This window comes from Sorex fumeus, unplaced genomic scaffold, assembly GCF_029834395.1.
Source record: "Sorex fumeus unplaced genomic scaffold, SorFum_2.1 ptg000131l, whole genome shotgun sequence".
Classification (NCBI taxonomy): domain Eukaryota; kingdom Metazoa; phylum Chordata; class Mammalia; order Eulipotyphla; family Soricidae; genus Sorex; species Sorex fumeus.
In genome coordinates, this window is record NW_026606188.1 from 31,827,094 (window position 1) to 31,849,996 (window position 22,903).

Below are 22,903 nucleotides of genomic sequence, written 5' to 3' on the forward strand. Positions count from 1 at the left end.
TTTAGTCAAAAAATTTTAATAGAAATAAAAAGAAAAGAAAAGAAAAAGCCTAGTCAATGTATTTAAGATGGTGTAGCTGTTAAATGGAAGAGATGGAATTCAAACCTTTTATCTGACCCCAGAGCAGGGGATAGTAACTACTGATTTTTATCAGAAATGGTCATTGTTTTTCCCTCCATGTGATCATTTCCCATATAAATCTTTCTCTTTAGTCTAGTGGTCTGTACCTTACCTCCTAAACAAGGCTCAATTTCTGCACTCAAGATCTTCCTGGAGTCCCATTGTTTCTGTCACCTCCTTCTTTCTTCCAACTGGGCTCCCTGAGGCTGTACCACCTCCCAGGCCACAGTCCTGTCTTGGATTGTTCAATGGGTATCTTAATGTGTATCTTGGCTTCAAAACTAGATCGAAAAGGTTTTGGGGTTTATTTTTTATTCCTTTGATTTTTAAAGAGCAATAATGTCTTTTATGTTTCAGTAACCAGTCGTCTGAAAAATGATAGATGATTAATGGATGTTTATAGCTGAAGACAGTGATTTGAAAGAAAAAGGATTGGGTTATTTCCCATTCATGTCTTTTTTTTCTCTCTCTAGATAAAACAGTCCCAAGAATAAATCCCATCTCCCTACTCATGTCGTGCCACAGAATATTCCAGAGTAAGAACGTATGGGACGATGACCCAGGTGAAAAAGTCATACACTATTAGTGCTGTTCTTTGGGGAAGGCTTATAAACCTGTTATCCAAGCTCTAATTGCACTGAAAAAGCAGGACATTTGAGCCCTAGTTTCTATAAATTCAAGATCAGGGACCAGAGATATAGTACTGCAGGTAAGGTGCCTACCTTGCAATGCAGCCGACTTGGGGCCAATCCCTGACAGTCCGTATGGACCCATGAACTCAGCAGGAGTGATCTCTGAGCCCAGATCCAGGAATTATCTCTAAGCACCACTGGGTGTGACCCCAGATAACAAAAATATAACAAAAAACAAAGAAACAACAAAAGTTCAAGGTCAAATTACTGAACCTGTACATTGGAGTCTCTCATTTAAAAGCTGTATCTTTTTAACGTGTAAAAAGTCTTCTATGTCATTAATCAATGACTTTAATTTGTTAGAACCCTGGGGAGAAAAACTCTGGGAAAGTTTTTTAAATCTTCTCAGTTGCCTAGCTGAGCTAGCCCAGCTCACCAATGTTTTCATTAAATAGTAAATACTTCAATTTTAAACCTTTATTAGGTAGAAATTAGGCCCAGCTTCCATTTTTGTAAGCCCACGAAGTAGAAAAAGTGTTGCAGCATCCTCCATTTAGCAACACTGAAAGAGAATTTGCTTTTAGTCAAACAAAAACTATATGAAATGCTGGGACAGTTGAATTATCCAATTACTACAAATATTTGCTCTAATGAAAATTTTATTTCTTGAAAGTACATTATTTTATCTATGTGAAGAATGAGGGTCTGTTTCCACAGAATGTTTGTAAAAATCCAGAAACAAATGATACTCATACCCCACTTCCTCAGGATGACTACTAAGAACATTTCACTGTCATTGTTTGCATTTTATATCTTTTCCTATGTATATTTAATTATACACAATTATAGTCAGAAGGTATACATCAGTGTATCACTGTCATACCATTGTTCATCGATTTACTCAAGCAGGCGCCAGTAATGCCTCCATTTGTCCCAGCCCTGAGATTTTAGCAGCCTCTCCTTATTTTTTTTTAAAAAAAAAATTTATTAGTGAAACACCATGAGGTACAGTTGTAGACTTACAATTTTTGTGCTTGGGTTTCAGTTATACAATGATCAAGTATCCATGCCTCCACTAGTGCCCATTCTCCATCCCCAATGATCCCAGTATCCCTCCCACCCTCCCATCCCCCCCCATTCCACCCCACCTCCATGACAAATCATTCCCTTTTATTCTCTCTCTCCTTTTGGGTGTTTTGGTTTGCAAAAGAGGCATTGAGTGGCAATCATGTTCGGTCTATAGTTTACTTTCAGCATGCTTCTCTCATCCTGGGAGGATCCTTTACTGGGTAGCAGCCTCTCCTTACTCGTCCTTTCCAATGCTGCTGTATTGGAGGCTCGTTCAGGGTCAGGGGAATGAAGCCTGTTATTGTTACTGTTTTTGGCATTTTGAATATGTCATGGGTACCTTTCAGGCTCTGCCATCCAGGTGGAATACCTTCGGTAGCCTGCCAGGCTCTCCAAGAGGGATGGAAGTTTTTGGGGTGACCTCTAAGTGCTTTTACAAAGCTCCTGGGGTTCTGCTTGGGGCAGGGAGGGAGACTCAACCCGCCCTCCTCCGAGGGGCCCTGTACTGGACTACCTAATAAAATGTCAGCAGAAGAAAAAAGATGTTATATGGAATGGTCTAGACGCTGTATTACCACTTGTGCTTATAGATATGTTCAACTACAAGTAACAGAATACCTCACTAAAAATGATCACACTCAATCACCACTCAAATGGGAAGTGTGCAGATAGGTTCTTTTAGATTTTGTTCAGTAGCATTGTGATCTGGTGGAAGGTTCAGGTTCCATGGCCTGCCATGATTTGGCCCAACCAGCTATCAATGTTGTTGCTTTATGGTTGCAAAATGAGGGTCTATTTCCACAAAATATTTGCTGTGACCAACAGATTGTCACATATTGGCACTAAAACAATACGTGAAGGAGAAGACTTATTTTTGGTGTTATTCCTTTTTTTTTTTTCATAAAAAAGGAAACTCTAAGAAACTTCTGCACAACTTTCTTCCATCTCATTTGGTAGAAGTAGGTTAATGCCTAATAGAAACTGCTGTGAATTATATATATATATGTATACATATACATATAATCACAGATTTTATATATATAATTATATATACATACATATAAACAGATTTTATATATAATTATATATACATAAATATATAAAGGAAAGGAATTTCTGAATTACATATACATATATAAATTTGTATACAATGAGAAATCTATCTTATTATTGTATATGATTTATTTCATTCACCATTTGTAACACCGTCCACCTACTTAATGGATTTTTTTTTGGAAATTACTGATTACTGATAAACTTAAATTAAAAGGGAAATACCTTGTATGTTTTCCAGTGTCCAGAGCCATTTAGTGTAAATCTGTGGCACTGGAATATAATCTTTAGCACTTTGGTGGACAGATGGGACACATGGCACACTAAGAACATAACGTGTGCAAATGATGAACTGAAGCATCAACTCAATATTGAGGAAGTCTAGATGGAATGATCTAGATTAAAAGATGCAGCTCCTTTCCTACCAGTTTTACCCTTGGAATAAGCAGGTAAACTAGCTTGCTCTGTTCCAAGCAGAGAAAAAGAAAAAAGACCATATATTTTGTAACCAAAACATTGTTACACTAGCTCTGGCATGGGGAACACCTGGCCCATGAACTGCATAAAGCCCATGAAATCATGTGATCTGGCCCTGGACCAAGACTGGACAGTCACATCAGTTTTTCCTCTGCAGCCCTTGGTGTGTTTGCCTATGGTGTATGACCCACAAATTATATTTTAAATATCTGAATGGCCTTTGGCAGAAAAATGTTTCCCTCACGTACATACCTGCTTCACTCTACTGAGAAATTTGACTAGTGACTATTGCCTATTCATGAGGTAACTCACTCTACCTTCAAGGGTTAGAGTAAATGACAGAGTAAATCTAGCAAAAACCCCTCATAGAGACCAGGTGAAAAAGAAATAGTCATTCTTGAGGCCAAAGAGATTGATTGTTCAATGTCCTGAGCACATACTTTACATGCAGAAGGCCTGGGAATGATTCTTCAAGCATCACCTGGAATAACACCTGATCACTGAAGAGTGTGATCCAAAACAAATGAGAGAAAGGAAGACAGGAAGGAAGGTTGAAAGGAAGGGAGAGAGAAAAAAAGAGAGAGAAAGAAAGGGAGAAAGAAAAAGATTAAGAGAAAAATAAGAAAGAAAAAGAAGTAAAGAGAAAAAGGAAGAAAGAGAAAAAGGAAGATACAAAGAAATATAAAAGAAATAAAGAAAAACAAGGAAAAAAGAAGAAGGAAGAAAGGAAGAAAAAAGAGGAGGAGGAGGGAGGAAGAAAAGGGAAAAAGGAAGGAAGGGAGGGAGGAAGGAAGAGAGAAAATCAGGAAGAAAGGGAGGAAGGAAGGAAGAAAGAAAAAAGGGATTGAGGGTGGGGGGAAGGAAGGAAGGCAGGAAGGAAGATAGAAATTTTTCTTTAAAAGTAAAGACCCTGTAGGGCTAGAGCAATAGCACAGCGGGTAGAGCGTTTGCCTTGCACATGGCCAACCTGAGTTCGATTCCCAGCATCTCATATGGTCCTCTGAGCACTTCCAGGAGTAATTCCTGAGTGCAGAGCCAGGAGTAACCTCTGTGCAATGCCGGATGTGACCCAAAGAGAGAAAAAAAAACAGTAAAGACCTTGTGCTACTAGGAACAGTAGGAACAGGCTGAGTCACTCCTATGAGCCTTGGGTCTGTGTTTCTGTCAGGCCACATCAATTAGATTAAATTCCTCCCAGTTTTGAGCAACAGATAAACTTTTCAGTTATATTAGGGAGTATAAACCAATAACTTTTAAAAAATTTTGGGCCACATCTGGTGATGCTCAGTGGTTACTCCTGGCTCTGTACCTGAATCATCCCCAGTGGTGCTGAGGGAACCATATGGGATGCTGGGAATCAAATTAGGTTTGGTGAAGTGTAAGGAATATAAGTATACCCTACGTGCTGTACTATAGCTCTGACCCGAAATCTATAATCTTAAACTCTACACAAGTCTAGATTCTGGAAAAGAATGATTTTTACTATATTCTGAAGTATCATTGTAGGGAATTCTCTTTCATTTGGAGAGGTCTACATGGGAAAATAAGGTTGCTTACAAGCACAGCGGGTACGGCGTTTGCCTTGCATACGGTCAACCCGGGTTTGATTTCTCCATCCCTCTTGAAGAGCCCAGCAAGCTACCGAGAGTATCCCACCCACACAGCAGAGCCTGGCAAACTCCCCATGGTGTATTCAATATGCCAAAAACAGTAACAAGTCTCACAATGGATACAGTTACTGGTGCCCGCTGGAGCAAATCAATGAACAACAGGAGGACAGTGCTACAGTGCAGTGCTACAAAGACATCAAACAATAACAACACCAATTTCCATGAATTGTTACTATTCTGTGTCAGAGAGTCTTCTATGTATTTTTTATGTTATCTGATTTTCACAACGCCATAAGGCAGATATGATGACTCCAGTTTTACAGTTGAAAATGTTGGTGCTTTTTGTGGTAGCTCTATTCAATTTCACCCAGCTGGCAAGGGAAAAGAGCTGTTAATCAAACTCAATCCGGCCAGTTCCAAGGCCTGGGCTTGTAAACATGGAATCCAACTCTGGGGGAGGCAAAAAAAATGTGTGTGTGTTTCCAGAAGTAAAATTTGGTTCAGTGGGTGGGAGATAGATTTCAACTTAATATGAGAAAGAACTTTGTCTCAATTATAGGTGCTGAAAATAGTATGGGCTGTCTCAGAAAATTGTGACTTTCTAAACACTTGAGGAACGCAGGTAGGGTGTGGGGAACTAACTAGGAAAAGATGTCTGTACTAGGTGGGAAGTTCGATCAGATCAACTCTGAATTTCAAATTCTTTCAAATCTATTTTCTAGGATTATATAACATCGCTTCTGCTGCTGCGAGGTATGAAATCTCTCTTGTCCCAGATTCGTAACATTTCAAGTGGTTGTCAGAAGGAATGTAATGTATTTAGCAAAAACCTTATCACAGCACCCAGTAGAGGAGCAAGTCTAGGTGGCCAGTGACTTTCTCTACTGGCACAGAGAGCAAATGTGCCACTCATGGTGAGTTTCCCTTACTCTGATTGTTCTCTGCTCATCTCCTTTGTGCCCCATCTCATTTCCAAACCTCTTTATGGAATAGAAGCTGAAAGAAATTCTGAGGCAAGATATTAGAGCGTGAGGTAATTCTCCTGGTTTTCAGAACTACCTTTAGGACTTTTAGAGTCACAGTGACACTTTTGAAGATTGGGGTTGGGGGTGGGGGACGTCAAACATTTCAGAGAATTTTTTTTTTGAGTGAGAAATAAGCTAGTATTGACTCCCGAGCAAACGGTATCTTTGATGAAAATTTCTGATGAGTTTTCCTCACAGAGCATAGTCCCAATCAGATCTTAATAAAAGTCTGCTTGTATGGTCAGAACTGGTATGATCCAGTGACATTCTGTCTCCTCCCAGTGTTATGATGTAAAGAGAAACAGATTGAGAAATTGAGAGCTAGCAGTCAAAAGCTTAGCACAGGGCTGTTTTGAATTTGTTGGAGGCCAATAATAGACTTTAGTGTATGTGAACTTGGAAGATCTTTAGACTTTATGCTTTCCAGTGAACTGAACAAAAACTTGAAACTTCTTAATTTGTGAGCACTGAAATGTACCAGACCCCCTTGTTCTACTATGGATGAACATGGATTTCTTCTTCTTATTATGATTTTTTTGCTTTTTGGGTCACACCCAGCAATTCTCAGGGGTTACTCCTGTCTCTGCACTCAGGAATCACTCCTGGCGATGCTCGGGGGACCACATAAGATGCTGGGAATTGAACCCGGGGCAGCTGCGTGCAAGGCAAACACCCTACCCGCTGTGTTATTGCTCCAGCTGACTTTCTTATCTCTAACATTGTTAAATTCATTTATGACATTGCCTCTTTCTCCCTTTCTTCTTCCTCCTTCACCATCATCATCATTTTGATTATTATCAAAAAGTATTCACAGGGACCAGAGTGATAGTGCAGTGGGGAGGGTGTTTGCCTTGCACGCGGCCAATCCGAGTTCAATTCTTCCATCTCTTTTGGAGAGCCTGGCAAGCTACCGAGAGTATCCTGCCTGCACAGCAGAGCCTGGCAAGCTCCCCATGGTGTATTCAATATGCCAAAAATAGTAACAATAAGTCTCACAATGGAGACGTTACTGGTGCCTGCTTGAGCAAATCGATGAATAGGAGGACAGTGCAGTGCAGTCCTATGGAATAGAAAATTATCCTTCAGAGGCTATACATTCCCTTCCCCATCTTAGCCTACTGTATCTGTGTGCTCCAACGCCCTCCCCCGCACCACCGCTTCCCACCACGTCCCTAACTGACTTTCTCCTATTTCTAAAATAGGATTCTCTGTGTGACACATCCCAACTGTGCTGATGACACCCTTCATTGATGACTTGGTCTACATTATTGATTAACCTAAGAAGTGACTTAACTTGGCATTGAGGCACTTCATCATCACCAGGACATTATAAAAACTGCTGTTGTTTCAGGGAACTATAGTTCCTTTTAATGTGACAAAACTATATTTATAAATTCAGTAAACAAACATTTAGAATGATATGACATCAGTTTCTTATTAGCCAATTTTGTGGAAACATTATGTCCCGGCTGAGAATCAACCACACTAAAATCTCCATTTGTTCTCTTTCGACTGTTCCCTGGACCCAAGTCGAAATGAACAGTGTCATTCCAAAAATCGTGGAGGCCTATTCCTGTGCTCAGCCACCACAGTAAGGTTCTTTGAACTTATAAGTGCAGCGGAGATGAAAGGAGAAATGTTCTTTGTCTTAAAGACTATTTTCTTTGTTTTCCATGAAGGAAATCAGTCTTACTTTACTCTGAAAATGTAAGAACAGGAGGACTCATTTGCAGAGATGGCACTCTGAGAGCATAAAGGAAGGTAATTTGTTGTAGCTAAAAATAGACGCACCTTGATGCATTTCCCTCACTTGGATTGTGAGCGGTGTGGTCAGGCTTTATCTGCAGAGACTACGTCAGAGCCTACAGTCATGCCTGGAACATACTTGGCTTCTAAGCAGAACAAATATATATGCGTTCTCCTTTAGACTCTCCCCACAATGGTAAGGAGAGTTATCGTAATTACATTCTGGGTTCCAGTTATTTGTCTCAAGACTGCTAAATATAGACATAACTCATGTTATTGTGCTTCACAATAAAGTGTGTGTGTATGTGTGTGTGTGTGTGTGTGTTTTAAACAAAACATTCACCAAGAAAATTTTGCTCAAAGCTGAGATAATGGTTTGTATTTTTTGTATACTTACAGATTTTTTAAAAAATTGAAATATGTACATTTTTTTAGACTTAATGCTGTTGCTGTCTTGAAAGGCAACAGCAACAGCATAATGAAATTCTACCTTTTAATATGCATTGAAAAACCAAAAATTTTTTGTCACTTGGGGCCAGAGAGAAAGTACAGAAGTTAAGGTTCTTGTCTTGCACAGGACCGACCTGGGTTTGATTCCCAGAACCACAACTATGAATAAACACTGAATACCACTGGGAGTGGCCCAAACCACTCCACCCTGAATTTTTCTGTATGCGACTTGCTTTGGTGGGTGTAACGCCTACATACTGGAAGATGGGGGATCTGCCCAACTGCCCCTGGTGCCGTGTAATCCCATCCACGGCCAAGACCAAGAGACTATAAAACCCTGCTCCCAGAAGCACACGGCCGTGACATCTACTATCTAGTTCTTAAGTCTGGAGAAACTGGCAGGTTACCAAAAGTATCCTGCCCACACAGCAGAGTCTGGCAAACTTCCCGTGGCGTATTCAACATGTCAAAAACCAGTAACAATGATGGTTCTCATTCTCCTGACCCTGAAAGAGCCTCGAATGTGGCACTTTTTAAAATCTCAGGGATAGGATGAAGGAGATGTTACTGAGACCTGCTCAAGGCAATCGATGAACAACAGGATGACAGTGATTATTATTATTATTATTATTATTATTGTGGCTGGAGCAATAGCACAGTGGTCCGGTGTTTGCCTTGTGCGCAGCCTGCCCGGCCAAGCCGGGTTCTATTCCTCCACCTCTCTCAGAGAGCCTGGCAAGCTACCGAGAGTATTTCACCCGCATGGCAAAGCCTGGCAAGCTACCCGTGATGTATTCAATATGCCAAACACAGTAACAACAAGTCTCAAAATGGAGACGTTACTGGGCCTGCTCAAACAAATCGATGAACAACGGGAGGACAGTGTGTTATAGTGCAGTGTGCGACTTGCTTTATTCTAATATTTCCTCCATTGTGATGGGCTGGAACCCAACATGCAGTATCTAGCAGGTGATCTTGTACCTAGACACACAATTCCAGTGTTCTTCAGCCTTGTTCCATCTGTAGACCTGTCTGCACTCTGGTCTGTGGCTCAGCAGTTATAACCAGGGCAATAGACCAACGGTTTTCAAGTGTTCTATTCTTGTGTTCTGACACTGTTCCATGGCATGACATTGAAGACCACTGCACTATAGTCAACAGTCCTGCTCTCCAGGGACTCTGGCTCAGGGGACATGAGAAACATAAACAAATAGGTACATATGTGGTTCTTTGATGACAGTTATTGCTAGTGACAAGAGGCAATAATGTGATGTGTTCTGAACACTGATGAAAAGATCTAAATTAGTTTGGGGTGTCAGATTAGGTTTTTCTAAGAAAGTGACATTTAAAGGACTGGATCAATGAGTCAAAGTTAAGTAGTGTTAATGACTTGGGAGTGAGGGAGGAAGAGAGCTCTGGATGTCATCTAAACAACAGCATCTGCAAATGCTTCATGTTGCCCCTGTATTTCTTTGGAAGCCCTAGACCTAGAAGCATCCAGAGAGCCTGTCTTGGGGAGGACAAACATTTCCTGATGAAACACTTCCTGGGTGAAGCACTGTCAGCAACAAGCGGCTCTGTGCCACTCTCTTAAATCGTTTACATCATTCCTAGTTTTTCAAAGAACAGTATTCATTGGATTTACTTCCGTTTATTAATTTAGTTTCACAGGGGCTACTCCTAGTAGTGCTCAAGGGCCTGGGGCATTCCTGGAGTTGCTGGGGTCAAACTCAAGGCCAGGTATATGCTCTACCATTTGTGTGATCTTCTTAGCCCTTTTATTTATTTATTATTTTATTTTTTGGCCTGCCCTTCACTTCCCTTGGTTCTTAATGTGTCTGTGATGACAAGCACTCATACACACTTGGTTGTGGTATTTGCTGGATGTTCACACACTTGGGAGTCATACACGCTTTATTTGCGGTGCTTTGGTGGGATTGGTACTTGTTAGTTGTGGTGCTTGCTCAAACATTGCTGTGCTGTGCGGGAGATCCTCCACTTTTGCTACAGTGCCAAGGATGGCAAATGGCATTGCTGCCACCAGGATCACACTCATTGTGTGGTATGATCCTGGGAATGGAACACAATGTCTCATGCCTGCAAGGTAGGAGCTCTAACACTGCCACTGGGGTTATCTAAGAGCTCGCTTAGGGCTCAGAATCATTTTCATTTTAAAGGATCTCAGAATTAGAGCTGCAAATTGAATTTTTAATTTCAAGAAACATTGGGGATAGAGAGATAGTACAGTGGGCATGGTGTTTGTCTTGCATGCATCTGGCTCAATTTGATCCCCAGTGTCACATATGGTTCCCTGAGCTCCGCCAGGAGTGATCCCTGAGCGCAGAGCCAGGAGTAAGTCAAGAGCACTGCTGGGTGTGACTCTTAAACCAAAACTAAATTAATTTTTAAAAATTTCTTTTGCTTTTGTCTTCAAGTTAATCTTTAGTATAATTGTCTCCTACCTCACACTTCACTTCAGACCCAAATCCTGAAAGAAGTTACTCCATAATGTAAAACTTTAAGTTCAAACAATCACTTTGACTTGTGTTATGTTTTCCCAGATCTCTTCTTAGGTTTCATGTCTATACAAGTTTTATTGTATTTTTAATTTGACTAAGAATTCTGTCCAGTTCTTGAAGTTTCATCATTTCTGAATATAATTCCATTTTCAACTTCTTTCTTGGACCATATAATCTTTCACTTCAAATCCACTTGATAACACCCTCATTCAACTTTGTTTTTTTTTTTCCTTTTTTTGTAGGAGTACTGCTATTTATTCAGCCACTGATTAGCTGATTGAATTGTGCATGAACTCCACCTTACTTTTTTTTTCCTTTTTTTATAATTTTATTTATTGAATCACCGTGAGAGCAGTTACAAAGCTTTCAGGTCTAAGTATCAGTCATACAATGAAACACCCGTTCCTTCACCAGTGTCCATTCTCCACCACCAAAAATCCCAGTATACCCCCATCCCACACCCTCCCCCTGCCTGTGGGGTAGATGATTTCTACATTACTCTCTCTCTACTTTGATCACATTCACTATTTCGACACCAGACCCACCATTATTTAAGATTTTACCCCAACACTCAGATCTGCTGAAAAGGCAACAATAGACAACTTGTGTTCTATTTCTGGTTATGAACAACATATGATGTCGTGTAGCTGCAGTAGGGCCATGTGGTTTTGAAGTTCTGAAATTTTAACACTTAAATCTGGAGGGATTTCTGCCAAAAGCCACTGGGTTTCGAGATCTGCTCCTGAGTCTCTGGGATCATGGCCGTTGAGCAGCTTGATGAGGAGCCAAAGAGGCCATTCGTGGGCGATGACTTGGGGTCTCATTGGGGTGGGGAAGACAGGCCCGGCTCCACCTCCCTCCCCATCCCGTGAGACCCAACAAGTTTCGTCACTGCGGGCCCAAGCCTGACTGTCCAATGGCCTCTGGAGGATGACAGCCACCAAGTCGCCAAGAGGGAGCAGGCGGAGGGACAGCACCTATTCCCCCCTGGGGTGGCCCGGTGACAGTAACCTACTGCGGGGTCCGGACACATTTCTGACAAAAGCTGCTGGGTTTCGAGATTTGTTTCTGAGTCTCTGGGATCAAGGCCGTTGAGCAGCTTGATGAGGAGCCAGAGAGGCCGTTTGTGGGTGATGACTTGGGGTCTCGTTAGGGTGGGGAGGACAGGCCCGGCTCCACCTCCCCCCCTCATCCCGTGAGACCCAACAAGTTTCGTCACTGCGGGCCCAAGCCTGACTGTCCAATGGCCTCTGGAGGATGACAGCCACCAAGTCGCCAAGAGGGAGCAGGCGGAGGGACAACACCCTTTGCTCCCTGGGGTGGCCCGGCGACAGTACCCTACTGTGGAGTCCGGATGCATTTCTGCCAAATGCCACTGGGTTTTGAGATTTGTTTCTGAGTCTCTGGGATCATGGCAGTTAAGCAGCTTGATCAGGAGCTAGAGAGGCCATTCGTGGGCGATGACTTGGGGTCTCGTTGGGGTGGGGAGGACAAGCCCGGCTCCACCCTCATCCCATGAGGCCCTGTGTGTCTCGTCACTGGGGGCCCAAATGTGACTATCCAGTGGCCTCAGACGGATGGCGGCCACTGGGCCGCCAGGGGGAACAGGCCAAGGCACGAAACCTATTCCCACCTGGGTTGGCCCAGCGCCGGTAGCCTACTGCAGAGACCAGACGCATTTCTACCTAAAGCCGCTGGGTTCTGAGATTTTTTTCTGAGTCTCTGGGATCATGTCCATTAAGCAGTTCAATCAGGAACCAAAGAGGCCTTGCCTCCAATTATATAGCTGAGTCGGAGGTGGTTTGTGGGTGTGTTTCCCACATACCTAACTTTTGGCCGTTTACTTTCTTGGTAAACTTTGCCCCAAGTTTTTGGGGTCTGGTCAAAGGCACAGCAGCAATTTTGGGGTATCTGGAAGTCTGAAGGCGCCATGAGGCTGCTGATGCACTCGCCTCACAGGTACAGATTGACCTGCTGGCAGCACCATACCCCCCCCCCCCCCCCATTCAACTTTGAACCACTGTTTACTGCTTTCTCAGTGGATATAAACCAAATCATACCATCTGAATCTTGGCCATCAACCCTGATTCTAGGCTAATGAATGTCAAGAAGGCTCCTTGCATTTCACTCAAAGAGTGGTTTCCTTCATGCATAACACTTGCAGCTCTCCCAGAGGTATTCCACTATTAACTCTTTCTTAGCATTTGTCAATCTGGTGGTAAGAGGATAAAGGAGATTTTTGTTCTGATTAAGCTTCAGTTTTTTTTGCAAATTTTAAGTTTTTGGGTCTGGGGTTTCAGACTTTTCAGAGTTCCCACCCTCCTCTAGATTGCTTCAGCTCCATTTTATGTTTTTTTTTCTTCTCCACAGTGAGAAGACTTCATTCCTTTTGTTTTAAAAAGAATTTTTTCCATCCACAATTAATTTTGCTGAGAGTTCTTACAGCATTATAACTTCCCTCCTCTTTGCACACCAGTTATTAGCTACAGCTGCCTTGCTCCTTTATCTTTGACTATGGATTCTTTTGGACTCTGCCAGACTGTTTTCACTTGGGGCACTCCAGAGGGGGCGGGTGAGAGCCCTCCCTGCCCCAAGGGACCCAGCCACAGGAGCCGACCTCCATTACCCAACCAGCGTCGCTCCAGGCTGCTTCCCACATGCTCGGGCCGAGCCTCACATATGAGTAGACATATTCCTGGATCACAATAAGACACTCCTTACCCATTTTCCACAATTATCACACCATGTCTGATAGAGATATATATATATATACACAGACATATATATATATTTTCTAGGTGCAACGACTCCTGCCCCTGCACCTGGCTGTCCTCACCGGGGCCCCTTGAAGGGGAATGGGTTAAGTTTCCCTCCCCGCCCCGACCAGGGCCCCAGCAGCCAAAGACCTCCAGAACCAGCCACCACCATGCTGAGACCACTCTCTGCACACATGAAGGTACGGGCAGAGGAACAAAGGCATGCGGGTCCCGCGGCTGAGGGCTGAGATCTCCAAGCCTACTCGGATCAGGGCTGAGCATCCTCCACCCAGATCCTCCAAATTCCGGTAGGCGGGGGTCACACCCACCAACTGGCCCCCTGGCGCCGTGTAATCCCATCAATGGCCAAGACTCAGAGATTCTAAAACCCAGCTCATGGAAGCACACAGCCGCAATTGTGGCCGCGCTACATCTTATTATCTCATTCCTACTTTGGACAAACTGGCAGGCTACCAAATGTAACCTGCCTACATGGCAGAGTCTGGCAAACTCCCCGTGGCATACCCAACATGCCAAATACCAGTAACAGTGATGGGTCTCATTCTCCTAACTCTGAAAGAGCCTTGAATATGGCACTTTTTAAAAAAAATCTCAGGGCTAGGACGAAGGAGACATTACTGAGGCCTGCTCGAGGCAATCAACGAATAACAGGATGGTCGTGATCCTTGTGATTCTAGGCCATGGGTCCTGATGTGGAGTTCTTCGACTGATCTTCTTGGTCCTATCTTGGCATTAAAATCACTGACAATGATCTTGTAGAAGGTGTGGTCTTCTTTATAGAACTTCTCCAGCTCCATGTAGAACTTCTCAATTTCTTCTTCATCATAATTGGATGTTGGTGCCTAGACAAGGAAGATAGAAACTGGAGGCACTGAGACACATCTATTCAAGTGTAATCATCCAATTCAGGTTGTTGGGCATTCGAATGAACAAGAACATGGCTCATGGCCAAGTTCTTGTTGACAAAGACACTGACACCATGGACACCTTGGTTGTTGCATGTTCGAGGAACAGTTCTTCTCCAGTGTCGAAATGGTGTGATGTGGTTGATGCCTTCTTGTCTAGGTCAGACCAATAATGTCATACTTGATCTTTCATGCTTGCACCATCAGGTCATCGATGGATGTATTCAATGCCAGCGTACATGCATTGAAAGTACAGACAGTCATTTTAGTCTTTCTAAGTTTAGCCTTGAGATTTTATCAGTCTCTCCTTCCTCACCCTTCTTAACGCTGCCATATTGGTGGCTCTTTCAGGGTCAGGGGAATGAGATCCATTGTATTTACTGTTTTTGGCATATCGAATATGCCATGGATAGCTTGCCAGACTCTGCTGTGCAGGCGGGATACTCTTGGTAGCTTGCCAGGCTCTCCAAGAGGGATAGAGGCTTTTAGGGCGGCCTCTAATTGCCGTTGCAGGTGTTCCCATGGTTCAAACCATATTTGAAACCCCATCAAATATGGTGTGGTAATCTTGGAAGATGGGCATTAAATGTCTTATGATGTGCGGCCGTACAGTCTGGAAAGCGACCTGGAGCATGGTGGCGGCTGGGTAGTGGAGGTAATGGAGGAAGTGGAGGTTGGCCAATGAGGTATTTATCTGGTACTGGTAGGGTGGGGCTTTGGGGTGTGATCCCTGGGTTGCCAGAGATTGGTGGGAGCAGGCAGAGGACCTCTTTTTCCAGGTCCCATTGAGCCAGGAGTCCAAGGTCACAAAGTTTGGCTTAACTGGTTCTGTGGGGCTTCACTCATGCATGAGTCTCAGCCCGAGCATCTGGAAAGTGGCTTGGAGCATGGCGGCGGTTGGGTAGTGGAGGTAGTGGAGGTCTTTGGATGAGGTATTTATCTGTAGCATATTCAATATACCAGTAGGGTGGGGCTAGAATGGAACGAACAGGGTGAGAGACTGTCTGAGTTCATCATGTCGACCAAGACCATCCATGGTAACTCACAGTTTCAGAAGGCCGAATCTGAACGTTGGACATGGGAGTCTCCCAGTGGACAGTTCCACAATGAAATTGGCCACATCATATTAAATCGACAGTTTTGCCTGACTGATGTTGCTGTTGTCCCAAAATTCCAAACGGGATCGAACCACCGTCTCCTTTGTGCAAAATTCTACTTCACCAAGCGGAAAGAAAGGGCTGCAAAATTTAAGAAGAGAATTCCCAGAACGACCACCAACTGGGAGCTTTTTGACACCATTGCAGCAACATGGGAAGATGCCATTGTTGACAACATTGACAAAGAATATGATCAACGGTTCAGCATCTCCATGATTGTGCAAGGAATGCCAAGAGAGAGATAGCCACAAAAAAACACCTGTCTTTGAAAAGTCTCGAGCACATTCGCCAATGTGGCTCAGCAGAAGCCTCAGGCAACCACAAGTGAACTTCTGAGCTTGCAAAGCAGTTCAGAGAAGCTATAAAAGAAGACCTCAAAGAGAGAAGAGCAGCAGTGTTGGCCAATGTGGCAGAAGCTGAGAAAAGTATTCCCAACGCCCGCCTGTCCTTTGCCAACTACAAGAGCAAGATGACTGCCCTCAGACGTCCTAATGGATCTATCACATCTTTCAGAAGGGCGATGGAGAAGATTATCCATGGCTTCTACTCGGATCTCTTCGATAACCACATCCACCTGCCCACATACCAAATTCCTCAGGATGGATATGTCGTTCCCAACATTCTCCCTTCTGAAATCTGACATGCCATTTCATCGGTAAAGAAGCCAATAGCACCAGACAAGGTGCTGACAAGGTCAGACCCGAACACCTGAAGAACTTGCCTCTCAGAGAACCTGGCAAGCTACTGAGATTATCCCGCCCGTACGTCAGAGCCTGACAAGCTAGCTGTAGCGTATTCAATAAACCAAAAACAGTAACAATAACGGGTCTCATTCCCCTGACTCTGAAAGAGCCTCCAATATGTTGGGAAAGATGGGTAAGGAGAGGCTGCTAAAAACTCAGGGCTGGGACGAATGGAGACATTACCGGCACCTACTCGAGTACATTGAAGAACAACGGGATGACAGTGATGACAGTGATAGATTCTTTATATGTTTGTGTTCTTAGGTTACCTGTGCTTTCAGAATTGCCCAAATTTTACTTATTTTCTTACTAATATTTTTTGGTGTTTGGGTCACGCCTAGCTATGCTCAGTGGTTACTCCTGGCTCTACACTAAGGATTTATTCCTGGATGTGCTCGAAGTACCATATAGTATGCTGGGGATTGAATCCAGGTTAGCCGTGTACAAGATAAGCACTCTACCTACTGTTCTATCACTCTGGCCTAAATTTTAATAATATTATAATTACTTCACAGTCAAATTTATTAGATGAATTGTCTATGCTCCCTGAATCTACTTTTTCCTCAGACCTCTTCCATTCTGAATCTTTTTCAATCTGACCTCGATGAGTCAGTCTCCTGCCCCTGCACCTGGCTGTTCCTCGCCGGAGTCCCTTGGAGGGGAGCGGGTTGAGCTTTCCTCCCCACCCTGACCAGGGCTCCGGCAGCCGAAGACCTCCAGGACCAGCCACCACCATGCTGAGACCACTCTCCGCTCACATGAAGGTACTGGCAGAGGGACAAAGCCACGCGGGTTCCGGGGCCGAGATCTCTGAGCCTACTCGAATTGGAGTCGAGCATCCTCCACCCAGATCCTCCAAATTCCAGTAGGCGGGGGTCACACCCACCACCTGGCCCCCTGGCGCCGTGTAATCCCATCAGCGGCCAAGACTCAGAGACTACAAAATGCAGCTCCCGGACGAGACCAGTGCAGTCAGTCTCCTGCCCCTGCGCCTGGCTGTTCCTCGCCGGAGTCCCTTGGAGGGGAGCGGGTTGAGCTTTCCTCCCCACCCCGACCAGGGCTTCGGCAGCCGAAGACCTCCAGGACCAGCCACCACCATGCTGAGACCACTTTCCGCTCACATGAAGGTACTGGCAGAGGGACAAAGCCACGCGGGTTTCGGGGCATTCGCGGCCGCGCCACATCTTATCAGAACATCTTTTTATGATATTTCATTATCTCATTCCTACTCTGGACAAACTTGCAGGCTATCGAATATAGCCTGCCCACAGGGCAGAGTCTGGCAAACTCCCCGTGGCGCACCAAATATGCCAAATACCAGTAACAATGATGGGTCTCATTCTCCTAAAGAGCCTTGAATATAATCTCAGGGCTAGGATGAAAGAGACGTTACTGGGGCCTGCTCGAGCCAATCGACGAATATCATTTCTTTTTGGTCCCTGATAAGCAAATGGTAGAATGTGATCCTCACAGATGTGCTATAACCTTTTCCCAGATCATCTTGGCAAAACACTGACTGAGAAGTGGGGAAAATGTCAAAAGCGTAACCCCAGCTACACCCCAGCGATCTGCTATCAACTAAAAGTTGTGTAAATTTCGTCTCAAAAATTGAAGTTGAGGTTCTTGGTGGCACTCAGTCATATAAAGACACTGGTAACAGGCGAGATTGAATGAGAAGAGAATAAATGACTCTATGTGCTTATCACTCATGTATATTACTGAATCAAAATCCAGATTTAATATGCATGATTTACAGATTGAATTTGTGTGGAGCTAATGTCTTAAAAAATTTTATCCTCCTCTGAGAGTGTGTGAAATTTCAAACTCAGTTTCTCTGCTTACAATTTTTTCCAAAACTTGATGATTGCTGTACAGTTATTTGTTCGTTAATCTCTAAGGGGTCTTCTAACTGAGCACTGGTGACCAGAAATACTGTCACACTAAGTTAAGCTTCCACCTCTTATTCCTTTTCACACACATTAGCATAAATTGTCTCAGTCCATAAATATATTGTCTTCAACAATGAAACTAGCAAAGAGTCGTTTTTATGCTAAATGCAAATTAAAATCTAATTCGAGGAAGCCATTTTCTTTTCTTCTGTTCTATACTCGGAAAACAGGGTGGGTGGGACAGAGACTACTTTTGAATCCTTTGTCACAGGCTTTACCACTTACCCGTGATGAGACCCTGGGCAAGTTTCTTAACATTCTATGTCAAAATAGGAAATCATGTAATTTTTGTAATGTCTGAAAAGAAATGAATCAAGTGCCAGACCTATCATAAGCACTAAATAAGTAGTGGCTAATAGAATCCAAAGGGCATAGTTCTTGGAACAATGTTAAAAAAATATGTATTTGTTTATATGATTTATTTTATTTTTGGTTTTGTTTTTGCATTGTGGGCCATACCTTGCTCTGGCCACAATAACTCTTTGATGCGGGTGCTATGGGTTCTTGGATGAAAGTCCGCCAAGGGCTCTGGTGGCAACTGCTAGATAGCCAAAGTGTCAAGGCACTGGCCATTTTCCCAAAACCTTTCTGAGCAAATACATTTCAGATGGGACCTAAGTACAGGCTCTGTTTGGAGGGAAGTTGTAAATAATAGTGACAGACTGTCATTTCCTTGGGTCTTTTGTTTTAAATTTGCAAATAGATTGTTTGGGACTATTCTAGGACTCTCCAGATCTGTCCTTCTGAGGAAGAACCACAGTTAACTTCCTTTTTCCTGATTTTAAGAATACCTATACTTTCTTTATGATTGCTTGCCTTGCATTCTTTTTCAATTGTGCTGTTTATCACAAGTTCTATCTTGCATATCACTTTAGCAGTAAGTGCCTCCATTAGTCTTCACATTTCAGGAAGAGAAAATATGTCCATTTTGCTGGTGTTTAAAAATAGATATCAGCAGCTTGTTAAAGGAAGCAGAGTAGTTGGATTTTCTGTGTAGAGGAATAGGTTAATAATGGTTAATACTTAAGGTTATTTATAAGATAACCTTATATGTATGCATGCACAGAGATGCTCACACACAGACTTTCACTAAAACAAATTAATTGATTATACTAGGACTTGATAGATCTTTATAAGACTTGCTTCCTCTAGGGGCTGGAGCAATAGCACAGCAGGTAGGGATTTGCCTTGCATGGGGCTGATTCCCGGGTTCGATTCCCAGCATATCATATGGTTCCCCAAGCACCGCCATGAATAATTCCTGAGTGCATGAGGTAGGAGTAGCCCCTTTGCAATGCTGAGTGTGACCCAAAAAAGAAAAAAAAAAAAGAGTTGCTTCCTCTAAAATGGAAATGATGACTTTCCATCGCTTCCTGTGATTATGTGATAGCTCACTCAAATAAAGGTAATTTTAGGAAATTTTATCATATAAATCTGTCACTGTCCTCCTGTTGTTCATTGATTTGCTCGAATGGGGCTGGAGTGATAGCACAGAGGGTAGGGCGTTTGCCTTGCATGTGGCTGACCTGGGTTTGATTCCTCTGCCCTTCTTGGCGAGCCCGGCAGGCTACCAAGAATATCTCGCCCACAAGGCAAAGCCTGGCAAGCTACCCGTGACGTATTCAATATGCCAAAAACAGTAACAAGTCTCATAGTTTGTTGTGAGACATTACTGGTGTCCGCTCGAGCATACCATATAATTAAAAAAGAAAATTTCAATTATTTTTATTATTTATTTGTTTTGGATTTGGGGATCACTATTCACTTCCTGTGCTCAGAAGTGACTCTTGTTAGTTTTCAGGGAACCTTATATGGGGCCAGGGATTGAACAGGGGGCAATTGCATGCAAGGAAAGAAACTTATCAACTGTTTTTAAAGGAGAGAAATCGCATTTAAAATTTTTTTCCTCGAAAATAAGCTAAAGTAGAAATTTAAGGATATTAATCTAAAATCAAAAAGAATTATTTAACATAAACTTTTTTTTCCAGAAAAAGTACTTTCCACATTACCAGAAGGCAGCTATTCTTTTTTTGATCTTTCTCTTGAGTAACATTGGATTGCGAAACTATAAATATTTGTCTTAGGGGTACATATTACTATACCATACCCAGCATCAAGGTGCCAATCAATATCCCTCAACCACAGTCCATCTCTATCCTTTCAACCCCACTCCACTCCTCCTTTAGGAATATCAATTCTATGCTCAGATTCAAAGGGTTTGTTTTCATTGAACATTGTCTGTTTCCTGGCTTTGTTTCTTCATATATCAGTATGAGTATGACCATACAGAATTTGTGTCTCCTAATTTCTTTTGCTTAGCAAAGCATTCTCCAGTCCCATACACAAGTCTCAGATGGAAATATTTCATTTTTTCTAACCACAGATCAGTATTTTGTTGATCATATATACCACAACTTTAAAAAAATGTATTTTTTTTGGTCACTGTTAGATACACAGTTACAAAGCTCTTCATGGTCAAATTTCATTCATACAATGTTCCATCACTTATCCCTCCACCAGAGTTCATTTTCCACCAACCACATCTTTTTTTTTTTTAAATTCACTTTCAGGACACTTGTGTTATCACCAGTTACTGATGATTATAAATAGTTCTGCAATGACTATAAGTTTGAATATATCTTTTCAAACTATCTTTTGGGGAGGCGTCGTACCCGTCAATACACAGGGGTTACTCCTGGCTCTGCACTCAGGAATTACTCCTGGTGGTGCTCAGGGGACCATATGGGATACTGGGAATTGAACCCGGTTCGGCTGCGTACAAGGCAAACGCCCTACCCACTGTGCTATTGCTCCAGCCCCACAAACTATCTTTATGTTGGTTGGTTAGATAGATTTTGGTTCACACCTGTTTCAGGGTTTACTTCTGGGTCTATCCTCAGGGGTCACTCCTGATTGTGCTCAGGGGAATCAAACAAGGACCAGTCACCACCATATCCCTGTATTATTTTGCAGGCTCAAATTGTTATTTATTTTTTATTCCTTAGATAAATATGTGGAAGTCAAATTACTAGAGAATATAGTCATTCTACTTTTAATTTTTACTTTAAGAATCTTCACCCTTTTTTTTATTTTTCATAGAGGCTGAAACCAATTTACATTCTCACAAATAGTAGACAAGATTATCTTTTTCTCCACATCCCTTCCAGCCCTTCTTGTTTATGACCTTCTTGATATAGGTAATTTTTGCTCTTTGGAGGTGAGCTCTGGCTATTATTTTGATTTTCATTTCCTGATAACCAGTGAGAATGAGCACTTTTTTCTGTGCTGGTTGACCACTTGTATGTCTTTTTTTTTTTGAGAAGTAATTATTTAACTCTTCTTCATATTTTTGGTGGGAGTGGTAGCCTTTTTTGTTGATGAGTTTGTGACTAAAGTAGAAAGTTTTGTTAGAGAATCAGCTCTTTCTTGCAACTGTGCCTGCACAGCCAGTTTGGACCAATCAGATCCCACAGGAATGCATGGATTTCAGTTTGTTTCCCTAACATCACTTTTCTGGAGAGAGGGTGGGTTAACCACAGTTGTTTTCACTTAGTGACTGAAGTGCAAGAGCAGCTTTAGAAACACATTCAATCAGTTGAAACACATTAAATGAGATCAAGTTGAATTTGTTTAAGTCATTCATAATTCTAACTAATGGTCTCAGAAATAACAGGGGAGTATAAAGAATTTTCAGAACAGCAAAATTATTTTTATTTTATTTGGGCTGGAGCGATAGCACAGTGGGTAGGACATTTGCCTTGTATGCGGTCGACCCGGTAGGCCCAGGTTCGATTCTTCCTCCCCTCTTGGAGAGCCCAGCAAGCTACCAAGAGTAGCCTGCCTTCACAGCAAATCCTGGCAAGCTACCCATGATGTATTTGATATGCCAAACATAGTAACAACAAGTCTCACAATGGAGATGTTACTGGGCCCGCTGGAGCAAATTGATGAACAACGGGAAGTGCTACAGTGTTACAGTTTGTTTTTGAAGGCACACCTATCAGTCCTCAGGGCTTACTCCTGATTCTGAGCTGAGGGATCAGGCATCACTCTGGGCAGAGGCTGGGGCACTGTATGTGTATCAGGAACCAACACCATTTATCTGTGTGCAAGACAAATGCCCTATTCCACTATCTCTCTGGCCCCAGCAAATCTATTTATTATGATATTGTAATGGTGAATGCAAATCATTATACATTTGCCAAGATTGACTTTATGTTAGGCTGGAGCAATTGCACAGCGGGTAGGGCGTTTGCCTTACACGCAGCCAACATGGCCAACCTGAGTTTGATTCCTCTGCCCCTCTTGGAGAGCCCAGCAAACTACCGAGAGTATCTCGCCCGCACGGCAAAGCCTGGCAAGCTACCCGTGTTGTATTCGATATGCCAAACACAATAACAGTTGTCACAATGGAGACGTTACTGGGCCCGCTCAAGCAAATCAATGAACAATGGGAGGACAGTGGCAGTGACTTTATGTTGCTCATCCAAATGTGCTTCATATTTCTTTAAGAACTTAACTTTTAAACATTATTCAAATGTAAAATATACCATTCATCTTTTAAATAAAGAACATATTTTATTTTTCCCTTTCTTAATGAATCACTATAAAAACAATGCTCCAAAACCCAACCCTTCACCAGTGTATATTTCCCATCACCAAGTCCCCCGCC